This window comes from Parasteatoda tepidariorum, chromosome 4 (genome assembly GCF_043381705.1).
Source record: "Parasteatoda tepidariorum isolate YZ-2023 chromosome 4, CAS_Ptep_4.0, whole genome shotgun sequence".
NCBI lineage: Eukaryota > Metazoa > Arthropoda > Arachnida > Araneae > Theridiidae > Parasteatoda > Parasteatoda tepidariorum.
In genome coordinates, this window is record NC_092207.1 from 15,167,666 (window position 1) to 15,180,700 (window position 13,035).

General features: G+C 30.3%; 1 protein-coding gene across 1 annotated transcript in view; it reads left to right on the top strand.

Moving 5' to 3' along the window:
- LOC107453499 (zinc finger homeobox protein 3) overlaps positions 1 to 13,035 on the top strand; it is a 186,721-nt gene continuing 173,686 nt past the window's right edge. The window contains exon 1 of the mRNA XM_071179455.1: positions 1 to 985. The gene's annotated coding sequence lies outside the window, so the exon portion shown is untranslated. The remainder of the gene's footprint in view (positions 986 to 13,035) is intronic.

A 13,035-nucleotide genomic window follows, 5' to 3' on the forward strand; every position in this document is an offset into this window, starting at 1 on the left:
ATAAACTGTTTGATTTTTCAGATTAAGTTTTGTAGTATGAAGTTTCAGGTATCCAAATGTTTTGAAAAAACAGTCTGGCAGTTGCGAGCAGCATAATCAAAACAAATCCGCCATGACACTTTTTAATTTCGTACTCCCACAATGCCTTGCTAAAGAAGATGCAGTTCGCGCATGCGTCTTGCAATCCAATTAATTTTTTGAATAATTAATTAGCGGAGTAAAAATACCTTCTCCTGTGAATAAGGCTATTTTCACGGATAGCCCGTCAGTTAGAAACCTATGCGTCGAACGGGTGTTGTGACACTAGCGGCCAAACAAGGGAACGAAAGGCGCCAAACGAAGGTTTTCGAAGCCAAATTACTAGGAGATTTGAGGGAATCTTCGAGGCGAGAAAAATCTGCGTGGCGTCGACGTTAAAACACTCCAATGACTCATTCGGCCATTTTTAGCCAGATTGTCGCGTGTTAATTAGGCGCCGGCATTAGTCTGATGAGCCAGTATTGCATAGGATGCGAACCTGACCGATGTTCCATCAAGCTCCTCTACTGGTGCTTGTGTACGTCCGCAGCCAAACCAGCTGTGTGACTGAGAGGTTATCGATTTTTTTAGGGGGGCTGATAGAAGAAGTGTCTGACTTGCTCCCACATGTGTCACATTACCATGGCGCACGCGGCTCAGAAACATTAATTCCACCATTGTTAATGACTTGTGCTGCGATTTGCCGCTGGAAAACTCATTTTTAGTGTGGCGCTCCAAGAGAGTTGCACGTTTTCCTTTTTCTTCTACTTAAGAGTGTCCTAGTAAAGAGGAAAACAAAACACGTTTTTTTCGGTTTCGATGTTTTGGTTTTTGTTTCTTTCGCGCTTATATTGGAAAATATTTATTCAAATTTTTGTGCTGGATTGAATGACTATTATCCTCATTGGAGATTTTTTTTTTGGAACTTTGTGAAGAAAACGGTATTTTATTCCAAATAAGACGATGGGTAAGTTTCTTTTTTTTCTGTTTTGGTTTCAGTTTCACAGTTGGATAAAAGTGAAAGTTGTAGTGTTGTTTGACTTCAGGGGAAAAAATAGCAGGCTTTGTGGTAAAAATTAATAATAGATAGATTATAAATAAATAAATGGATAATAAATAAATAGATAGATAATTAATAAATAGATTACGTTCAGTAAAATTGATTCACTTTAATAAAGAGAGAAAGTTCTTTTTTTTTTCTTTTAATTTTACTTATTTATTATTGAAATTTTCGTTACTTTTTCCTGAAACATTTTATTTTATTCATAAAAATTTTATTGGCAGTTTATGATTTTAATATTTTTTTAATTATATTTTATTCTCAAAATAAATACTTAATATTAATTGATAAATAATAAAATAGTTCATTGACTAAAATTAAGTGTTCACGCAAAGAATCGAACATGAAATTCTATAATCTTTGTTTATTAGTTCTCAGGAGTTTGATATCTTTTGATAAAGATATAAAAAGTTTTTAAACTTATTTTCTTTAAAAAATACAAAAGTCTGTTTTAGGAATTATGTTAAAATGTTTTTTTATCTTGATGTTGGGTAGATAATATAAACATGCCTTTGATATATTTTCCCTCATTTTAATAACATTTTTGATTAACAGAAATAACTTAGAGCGAAAAAATTTGCGTTATAAATACTACGTTTATTGAATTGTGATATAAATAATTTTATAACGTATTTAGGTAATATGAACAACTTTAATAATTTATTTCTTTGCCTTTATCTAGATGGTTTTTCATATAAATATCGAATATAATCTTCTGAATTTTCATTGTAGTAATTAAGTTCACAAAAATGTCTAACTCTAAGAAAAAAAATTGTTCTTTTAAAATAATTTTCTATGTTATCATCACGACACAATTATCTTAACTTTTTCGTTGCCATTTCAGCTTCTCTATGCATTTAATTTGTGCGTTTATTTAATGTACGGGTATTAATTCCATGCTAATTTATACTAATGAGAGGAACTGACGTTTTCTCCTAATGTTACAATCTTTCTTCTTGTGTCATTCAATTTCCTGTGGAATTGATTATTTTTTTTCGTCTGCGATTGATAACCATTATGTGTTAGTAACTTTCATGGCGAAACTTTATCTACTTCGTATGCAAAATATATTTAAAAATGACTTCATATGCGCTGTGTTTTTGAAATAGTAGATTGAATATGCAAACTTAAATCGATTTTTTTTAATGGTCAGAAGTTTTTGTAAGGTTTAGAGAGACGAGCTGATGATGCATTATAACTTTATTTAAATTAGTTATTTATTGCATTTTATTAACTTAAGAGACTCTTATGTTTCAGAGTAGTAGTAGTAGTGCTCAATTTGCGTCGTACTAGAGCGGCACTAGGGGCTATTGGCGATTATATGAGAGACATTCCTGAGGATGATCCGAAGACATGCCGTCACATTTTCGATCCGATGGCTCCCTTGCTTTGATAGCCCAAGAACCTGCTCTCTAAGTAAAGCACTTAAAATGATATAATAGTTTAACGAGGGTCAATGCCGTGTACCTTCGGTCCCTTCGCAGACTGATCAAAGTGTTCACTGACAGCTGCCAGTGATGCTTGATTTTGATGTTCTACTGGGTACCGTATCTTACGGTCAGTTCACTATGGGACATGTATTTTTGATGATTACTGGGGTATTTAGTGCTACTAAAATATAAAGTAAATGGCCCTCTATATGGTACATCCATAATTTCCTCACCATGTTGATATAGGCGCTACTTTCTCTGAGCTGGGACTAGTTGAGGACTTATACCATTACTAATATGTGCTTGTTGTGCGATTCGATGGAACGCACGCAGTTTTACGCGTATAGATAATAACAAGGAGACATGGATCGACATCGGCATCGCATGTGTCGAATTTGTTGTGATTGAAAATGATTTCGTTAGTGTTGAACAGGTAGTTAGTCAGACGTTAATAACGGATGCCATTAAACTAAGGTGAAACTTGCACAGCATTTATGCAGTATCTTGTGGACTATGGCCTTTAAAACTATATGCACAACCTGCTGGTATAGAGACTTAATAATTTCTTTTCACAGAAGTTTCTGTTTCTCACAATTTTTCTTTTACAATTAGTCAAATCTGGGTGGCTCATGGAATATAGCTCTAGCCTCCCAATGAGGTGACTCGGGTTCGAATCCCAGCGATGGCTGGTCATTTCAAATTCGGCTTTCGGCTCGCGCTGACCACAGTGCTAATGTTAAATATTCTGAATTGTAGACGAATCATGGGTTAGAGTCATCTTGCCTTGGGGCTAACTATGGGAGTTTGCGAAGTTAAAAAATGCTTGTAAAATGTAAAGTTATCTAGAAACTTAGGAATTCATTACTAAAACAATAGAACTTTTTTTGCTTTGTTTACTTTTTTTCTTAAATAGCCAAATTTAAAGTAAATGGGAGAAAATTCTTTTTTACGGATTTTACTAACAGTAAACTGATATTTCGTAATTCCATTAGAACCTAGTTATTTAACCACTAATTTCACATTATTAATGAGTTCTTTTTATTAATTTTAATCTTTTTATTTTATTTTTATAAAGCTATTTTTCTCCAAAAAAATTTTTAAATTTAAATCTTGAATTTAATTAGTAGAAGACTTAGAAATTGATTTTTATGGAAAATATCTTATTCAATCAAATTTTCTAATTGCATTGAATGGAAAGAAGAAAAATCGGAATAATATATAGGTTTCTTTTATTTGCCGTATTAAATTTATTAATAAGCATTGTAAACTATTAAGAGAAGTATGTTATAATATAGGAATATCCAATCAAATTTGAAATAAATCAATATCAAATGAAACTATTATCCTCGCATACTTCACATTTGGAAAACGTTTTACCGATACTTTGTAATTCAGAAGTAAATTATTGAAACAAGTTGGTATCATTCGCGAATTACTTTATTTTGATTATTTTTTGGGGGGATTTTTGTTTTGCTATATTATTGATTTAAATTCTTTATAATTCTAAAAACGATATATGTCTTCAGAAGTTGAATTAATTGAATGAGCGATTAAAAAATAAATTTATTTGTCGTCGTATTGGTAATATTTTGTTGTTTTGTTTGGAAAATACTTAGTTATATGAATGTTCGTTTTGAAATGATTTGGCTTATTGCTGTAATTTTTTCTTTTTCTTTCTTCAGATATAGATGACATTGGTTTGAACCATCTGAGTGATTCGTTTGTTTTTAAAACGCTGCAGAGATTACCTTCAAATTTTTTTTTCCGATATTGCAAATAAATATTATATGTTGGTTAGTATTTAAATATGTCTGTTGCTAAGGGTCAATTTAAGAGAAATTCGGGCTCGTTTACTCAACTTACACAAAATTTGTTAAACATTGAAACGAATGCATGACAAAATATTTTATTGCAAAAACGTGAGTCAATGGCCTCTTTAATTTATAATTTTGAAACAAAAACTCCTTGAAAGTTATAATTTCTGTTCTTGTTTTTTATCACAAAAACAAGATCTTTACAAAAAGAGAAGTTTTTTTTTTCTTTGCTTTAAGCAGAAATGAAACTTTCGCAAAAGTCAGAACATAATACTGGTTTTTTGTAATTAATCGAAAATCAGGTAACTATTTTCACAAATTCTAAAAATTTTGAGTGGATTTCTTCTCACAAATAATCTGAAATAAATTGACAAATGTTAATATTTGTTCTAGGTTTTATAGACCTGGGCGTGTTGTACAAACTAAATATCCTCTGAATTAAGTACTTTAGACCTTTTCGTCTTATTTCTACTTATGTCAAAATATAAATTGCAATAATCGTGTTAGAACCGTGATGGTTTAAGGGATAGAGCTTTCGCCTTCCTAAGACGAGAACCGGGTTCGAATCCCAGCTATGTCTGGTCTATACGAATTCCGCAACCGGCTCGCACCGACCACTGTGGTAACGTAAAATATCCTCAGTGGTAGATGGATCATGGGTTACAGTCCCTTTGTCATCAGGCTAACCGTGGGAGTTTTTGGTGGTTTTCCTTTCCATGTGACACAACTACGGGTGAGTTCCATCAAAAAGTCCTTCACGAAGGCAAAATTTCTCTCAATCCTTGATACAGGAGTTCTCTCGTCTTTTGGATTGGGTTATAAAGTTACAAGGCTGCGGAGTTGAACATTGGTAGTCACAAACCCTATCGACTATTCAACGACGGTTATAAAATGAAATAATTGTGATATGTATTAAATGGTGACTGGTGCACGTTAAATCTGTCTGGGTTATAAAGTTCTCGAAGTTCCTATTACATATCAATGCCTCGGGGTTACTGACACAGGAGTTCCCTTGTCTTCTGGATTGGGTTTAAAATTACGGAGCTATGGAGTTAAATATTGTTGTCGTAAAGTTAAATTAAGGTTGGCTGTTCAACGACGGTAATAAAATAAAATAATTGTGATAGAGCTGTGGTGGCTCAGGGGATAGAGAGCTCGTGGATCAATACTTGATCCAGGAGTTCCCTTGTCTTTTGGATTGAGTTATAAAATTATAAGATTCAAAGTTTAACATTGGTAGTCGTAAACTCAAAATTGAGTAGGTCAGCGACGGTTTTAAAATAAAACAATTGTGCGAAGATCGGTTTCTTTTTACTAACAATAATTTTCAAAACGTTCGTTTTGTTCACTTGGTAAATAAAAATAATCGTTTTATATCGTAATCGTAATCACTTCTTAACAATTATGTTAGAGATCATCGTTCTTTTGTGTACATGTAAGTTAAACAAGTAAAAACAACAAAAATAAAACACGTTTTAAATTTTAGAAACACCGTTAAAATAACACGATTAAAATGTGTTTATTATTTTAGTCTAAAAATACAACACCAATTTTCAATGTTTTCAAAATAATGTTGACATTTTAGACCAAAAATCTACTGAACTCTTTTAATTTATCCCTATCTTCGGAGTGGAAGATAAAACAAGGATAAATTATCCCTTTTCCCTGAAAGTATTTCCCCTCCTTAAAAACCGGCGCGTCAGTGATTAAGTGGGACTATATTTCAACCTTTTCTTAACAGTTAGTGGTGTGTCGCTCTAATTTTAGTTGATATTCAGAAGGACTACGCACTTATAATTTACTGCCCTCCCCCCACCTTCCCACCACTCCTTGCGATATCTTTTAAAACAAACACATCTTTTGCCAGATAAGAAAATTTTAACTCCCCACCTCATATCCTGCTTTGAGATTCAAAACAAAAAAAAAATAGAGAAGGGGCCATCCATAAATGATGTAATCTTGTCACATATTTTTTTTTACATATATTTATCCCCTATTCTCCCCTTTGTCACAAAATGTCACATTTTACCTTACCTGCACCGCTGTCACGCTGTATTACATAAATATATACGAAATACCAGCAATTCAGATACAAAACACGTCTTTTAGATCATATTTCATTTTTATTAAACATTTAAACTATGCATTTTTATGACATTTGCCCTCTGCTCACCTTTTTACAAAGTTTTTTCTTCTCCAACATACCCCTTCTCTCTTCTTACATGCCCCTCTATATTATGTAAAGTCAGACCTCTATTTAACGAAGTCGCTAAATTCCGATCATAAGTTCGTTATATGGGAAATTCGTTAAATCGAAAATCACCTTTTTAAATACTTAAACAACCAGGGGTCTGTTTAGAAGAAATTTGGGTCCGTTAACGGACCCTTCACAAAATATCTTTTCATAAAAACGGACCCTTCACAAAATATTTTAACTTAAAAACGGACCCTTCACAAAATAATTTATCTTTTAATCGGACCCTTCACAAATTTGTTTATCTACATTATTGTTTCGTTAATCGAATAAACTCTTCCTAGGAAAGGGGGGGGGGAGAAAGACAGATGTAAACCAGCTAAATTTTGTCTTCGGCAGACGCTTCTTCCATTATTCGTCCGAAATGAATATTCTGCGTTCAGCAGTATAGGCTAAATACCAAATATTTGTATGTTGCATTTCTAATTTAGTAGCTGCGAGTGCTGTTTATTTTTAAAAATTTAATTTTTTTAATTATAATTTTACAGTGTTGAGCATAATCTTGTATGTCTTAACAATTTAAAAACTCCTTGAAGAAGTTTTTTTGCAATAACGGACCCTGTTTGCACAAATTCACAAAAGCGGACCCTGGTTGAAAGAATGTGTTTTAATGTTTAATTTATATTCACAAATTACGCGTAATTTTTTCACAATTATACAAAAACGGACCTTTCACAAAATGTCTGGACAGACCCCTGACAGCACAAAACAGGGTTTAAATTCGTAAACAATCAACATAATCAAACTAGCAATTGATACACCTTTATTTAACTAGTATCTGCTATTTATTTTATAAATTTTAACTACAGAAGAAATCTGCATGGAAAGCAAGAATGGAATAAAAAATTACCCAGTGTTGCACTGTCATGCTACTTACATTTTCAACTTAAAAAAAGCTTAATTTGTGTATAAAATTATAGCTGCAATTATTATAAAAGTAATTTTAAACATACATGCGTTCTTAAGTTTAATTGCTATTTAAAACCCGTTAATTTTGTCTTGAGTTTTTCGTTTGAAATGTGACAAAAAGGGAAAGGGATTTTATACTGCTTTCTCTAAAAGTTAAGTAGTTTCGATAATCAATTCAAGGTCATTATCCCCTTAAAATATGTTTTTAAAAGTTTGAAATTTTCTGAAAGAGTTAGGAAAATATGCATAGTGAATCTCAAATAAAAGTTCGTTAAATCGAAAATTCACATCGCTATTTGGAATTTATTTTACGAAGAAATTTCTGAAATAATCTTGGTTCCGCGAAAAAAAATCGCCAAGTGGAAGTTCGTTAAATAGAAGTCCGACTGTAGTTCAGACGCAACGTTTCTCTTAGATCATATTTTGATTTAAAAAAGAAAAGAAGAAAAAAAAAAGAACTTTTTACTGTGTATTTTGTACCTCCTCCCCTTTTCACAAAATGTAGCACTTTCACATACCCCTACTCACCTTGTCACATGTCACGCAAAATTGCATGAAGATATGCGTAATACTAGCAGTTTAAACACAAAATACATCTTATAGATCATGCTTTAATTTTTTTAAACGTATAACTATATATTTTTATGAGAATTGCTTCTCTTCTCCTCACAAAGTGTCACACTTCACCATACCCCTACCTACTTGTCACATGTCACGCTATATTACATAAAGATGTATTTGCAGATCTGACTCAAAATGCATGGTATAAATCAGGTATAAAGCGTAACCATTGTATAAGCTACATAGAACTCCGACCCACCCCAGCGGCGGGTAAACGGTGATAAAAAGTTAAATTATTACATTAAATATTAAGCTAAAAACTAGAAATACAGTAAAATTTTGCCAAATGACAGTGTTGGTGATCAGTTAAAAGTGAATTTACTGAAAATTAAGATAATTTAAATCATGATTTAAAATCAATGGGAGCTAAGCCCCTGTGTAAATGTCAAGGATTAAAATGATGATAATACTAAGGAAATTAGAGATGAAAATAAAATCACTAAACTAAAAATCAATGAGAGCTGAAAGTTCTAAGTGTAAATGGCTAAAATTATAAGTTTGAATTAAAGTCGATAAAGTCATATAACCATGGTATAAATCATGGTTATAAACCATAAAGGTATTCCACGGAGTTATAAATGATTTTTATTATATTAAAAACAATGTATCTGCAAAGATGCATGAATTGCAATAATTGGCAATGAATGATACATATTTGCAAAACAATGATTTTTGAAACCTGTCGTAGGTTTGCATTCAACCAGTTATCCATTATTTATTTAATAATTAGGTTATTAGTATGAAATTATTTAAGTAAAATATCAATAAAAAATAGAAGTTTTCAAATACATATTTTTTTTTCTAATTGCAATATTTTGAATAAATTACTTAAAGGATATGTATTTACATATGATTACATCACTATTTCTCATCTAACTTTAAAATTCAAAGTAAAATAACCGAATTTAAAAATTACGAATTATTTTTCTCCGATATCCATTCTCATATTTTATAACAGTTCTTCGTCAAAAACCATAATTCAGCTCATTTTATTCAATTTAATTTGTGTATACGCCAAATCTAATAGATTAAAAGCCGCAGCAACCTTGCAAATTAAACTGCCATCAGAAAACCTAATTTTAGCACTGTTTTTGATAATACATTGAAAAAAAAAATCATTTGTCGTTTCTAAATCAATTTAAATATTTTTTTATTATAATATTCTCACCTGCTAATTATCGTTTTATTAGCTGTCAGGGTTCCTCGAAAAGAAGCTCGATTATTCAGGGCTCCATTAACTGAAAAGAAATTGGGAACCACTGGTATAGATGATATGTATTTATTTATTGCTCAATTATTCAAGGCAATTGAAGCTCGATTATTCAGGGTTCCGTAACTGAAAAGAAATTGGGAACCACTGGTATAGATGATATTTATTTATTTATTGCTCAATTATTCAAAGCAATTGAAGCTCGATTATTCAGGGTTCCGTAACTTAAAAGAAATTGGGAACCACTGGTATAGAGGATATTTATTTATTTATTGCTTTTTTTTAAAAAAAAAACTTTCAACAATGTACGTATTTTAATGACACTATATGAAAACAATGTAAAAAATATATAATCAACTGATTATTATTGATTTTAATGTAAAAAAAATAACTGCTGTCACTCTTCTTGTTACCAACCCCCCTTTTTGTCACTGAATATCACAATCAATCCCTTCGGAGCATGACATAATTTGTGAACGGCCCCTACGATCCTAAACAAAAATATAGAAAAAGAAAGAAAAAAAGTGCGTTAACTTTTATTTGCGCTGAGTGGTAAACAAATTAAAAATTGAGAGTTTGGTGTATTATCTTTAGAAAAAAAAAGAAAGAAAGAAAAAAGTCGATGTGACACGTAAACAATTTTACCGCGACTTTTTAACCAGGCACGGCATAGTAAGTGTGTAATCTTCAAGTACTAGTAATATCAATATGCATTCCTTGGATGATAAGGAAAATGAGGAGATTTGAGCGAAAATGCGATTTAAAATGAATTTTTGTGAGTCTTATCAATTTTAAACATAATAGAACTCAAATAAAAAACGTTTAGTCATATGAGTTCTTTAATTGCAACCGATAAGAGTAATAAGATAAATATATTCAGGCGCCAACTAAGCATTTATTTCAATGAGAAATTTTTATTGTTTTATGGGCATGTTTTTTAATGATTACTCTATCTAGAGTTGTTAAACACACACATGTGAATGACTAATTTCTTCGGAAAAATAATTCATGAAATTAGTTATATAACTAGTAGTTTATCTGAATTCATTTTTTTTTCTCTGTTTAAGTTGTTTTCAGATAATGATAAATTATTAGAGAACAGTGTATTCATGGTTTTGTACGATCCTTTATATAATTCTTAGAATGCGATATGTATAAAGAATTATAAGAAAAAGCTCAATCGGTATTGCAAATTAATGTTTGACTGAAGAAAAATAAAAACGGTATCAAAATCAGACGAATCATTGAAAAGGAAGGCAGGATTTTACGAACGAAAGTTTTAATCATAGTATTCTTATTTCAGATCTCTTGCGAAAATGAAATAAAATAAGTATGTTCCTTTGAGGTTGCAAATTATATATTATTAAATTAAAGACAAAAATGATACCTAAATCTGACGAATTACCATGGTGGAAACCAAGATTCAAATATGTCCAAAGCCAATTTGACTGCCGTACTAAATTTGAAGGTGTTTATAACAGTAGTCTTTTCGCAATTTTCTTCTGTTTAAATAGTGTTAATCCCGCCATTTTGCAATGACAATGTTTTGCCTTTCTCTCATTTAACGATTTCTACAGTGCAAAACTTTTGCCTTCAATTTTTGTTAAGAGTCTTTAATTTATATTATTGGCAGCAATTCCGGAACATCCTGCATCTCATACATAAAATTGTGAAATTTGTAAAATAAAATATATTCGGTAGAGCATAATCGAGTTTGAAGACAAACTTTTATAAAACTGTAGGAATCTAAATTTTTAGCTTGAATAAGTAATAAACATTGTAGTAAAGAAGGTAATTAAAACAATTCGCTTTCCTTTAAAAATATATTTTGAAAGTTTTTTGTTTTGTTTAACATACAAGTTAAATTAAGTTTTTAATCAATGAAATTACCTGTTAATTAGCTTAATGTTATTTAGCAAATATTTCAGACATTCACTACTATATCACTAAGTCAATGTCAACATTCATTAACTTATGTCTTCAACGGTAATTAATATTTTACCTAGGGCTAGGAAATACTGGTAAACTTCTGTATTGTTTTAATAAAAAAAGTCAAAGGACTAAAAATTAAGAATTAACTGTCAACTATTCTTACGCCGCAAATGGTTTGAACATTCACTGCATGGCTATGTCAATGTCGACATTCATTAACTTATGTCTTTCATGATAACTTATTCTTTATCAAGTGATTGGAAATAGTGTAAAGGACCAAGTATCTGGTTTTTAAATTCAAAAAGGAATAAGACGTAATAAAAATCAAAAATTTAGTATCAAATAACAATGTTATTCCCAAATATTTCGAGCATTCCCTTTATGACAAAGTGAATGTCAACATTCACTAACATACATCTTTCACGGTAACTTATACTTTATCATAATATTTCCCAGCAATTTATAATATATAAGTTACTTTATCCAGTGCTGCAAAATAGTGTAAAACACCAAGTGCGTGGTGTTTAAATTAAAAAGAATAAAGCGTAACAAATCAAAAATTAACTATTGAATAACATGATGTTATTCAACAAATCTTTTCTAGATTCACTTTATGACTAAGTGAATGTCGACATTCACTAACTTAGGAGGGGAAAAAAACAGCTTACTTTTGAGAAACTGAGTGACGTGTTCAAATTTTAAAAAAAAAAAAAAGAATAAGATTTTAACAAATCAAAAATTATCTTTCGAATAACAATGTTATTCACAAATATTTCGACTTAAACCAAAATGATTATGTAAATGTTGGCATTTTCCAATTTATGTTTTTCTCATTAACATGTGCTTCATCATGTGAAGGAAATGATGAAAATAATGTGACCAAGTTTGTGGTATATAAGTGAAAAAATAAATGACGCAACAATTAAAAAAAGATAAATTTTAAATTACTTTTTGTAGCAGGTGATTTAGTTGCCGGCAAAAATGAAACTTCGCTTATCTGAATTTATACCTGTTGCATATGACATTCACCTCAACCATTTGAGGGATTTCTTTTTTAAATTCGGTAACTATAGAAACGAAAAACTTCTTTGGCGTTGCATCATTTTGTGACGTCATTTTCTCTTCTCCAGGGACTGGAAGGAAAGATTTGAACTCTTTTTTTTTTTTAAATTATTATTTCGTAGAACTCTTTCAGATGTGCTATGAACTTGAAAACTATATAAAAACAATTTATTCAACTTTCTCAGTATTAACTAAGACTTAATTGGTTATTTAATTTTTTTCAGTTTTTGGTTTATTTTTACGACTAAAATCTGCTAATGGTTAAAGTATGTTTTTTTTTTTTCCAAAATCATTTACTGAGGTATCAAGAGTAGTTAAAATACAAACACAATGTATAAATAATTATATACTTCATCTAGTGGAAGTTTTTTTATTATTAAGAAAGAAAAACACTTATTCTTAAATAAACTTTAAATTTTAAAAAAAGATTATTCCATTAGTTAAATTAATTCGACTTCTTTAAAAAGGTCTACAAAAATGTAGTTTAAAATAAATAAGGATGTTTTAGAATATTTTTTATACACATATTAATCAGTTCTTTATACTTAAGTATTCATTAAAGTTTTTTTTATTTCTTTTATTTTGAAGGTTTTTAATAATTCTAACTTCCTTTTAGAATTTTAAAAAATTACATATAGTTTTTAAGGGTTTTACTTTTTCAAAAGTTCTTTTTAAAAATTTTTAAAGCACTTTTGGACTTTTTTCAAATTTGTTTGACGATTTTT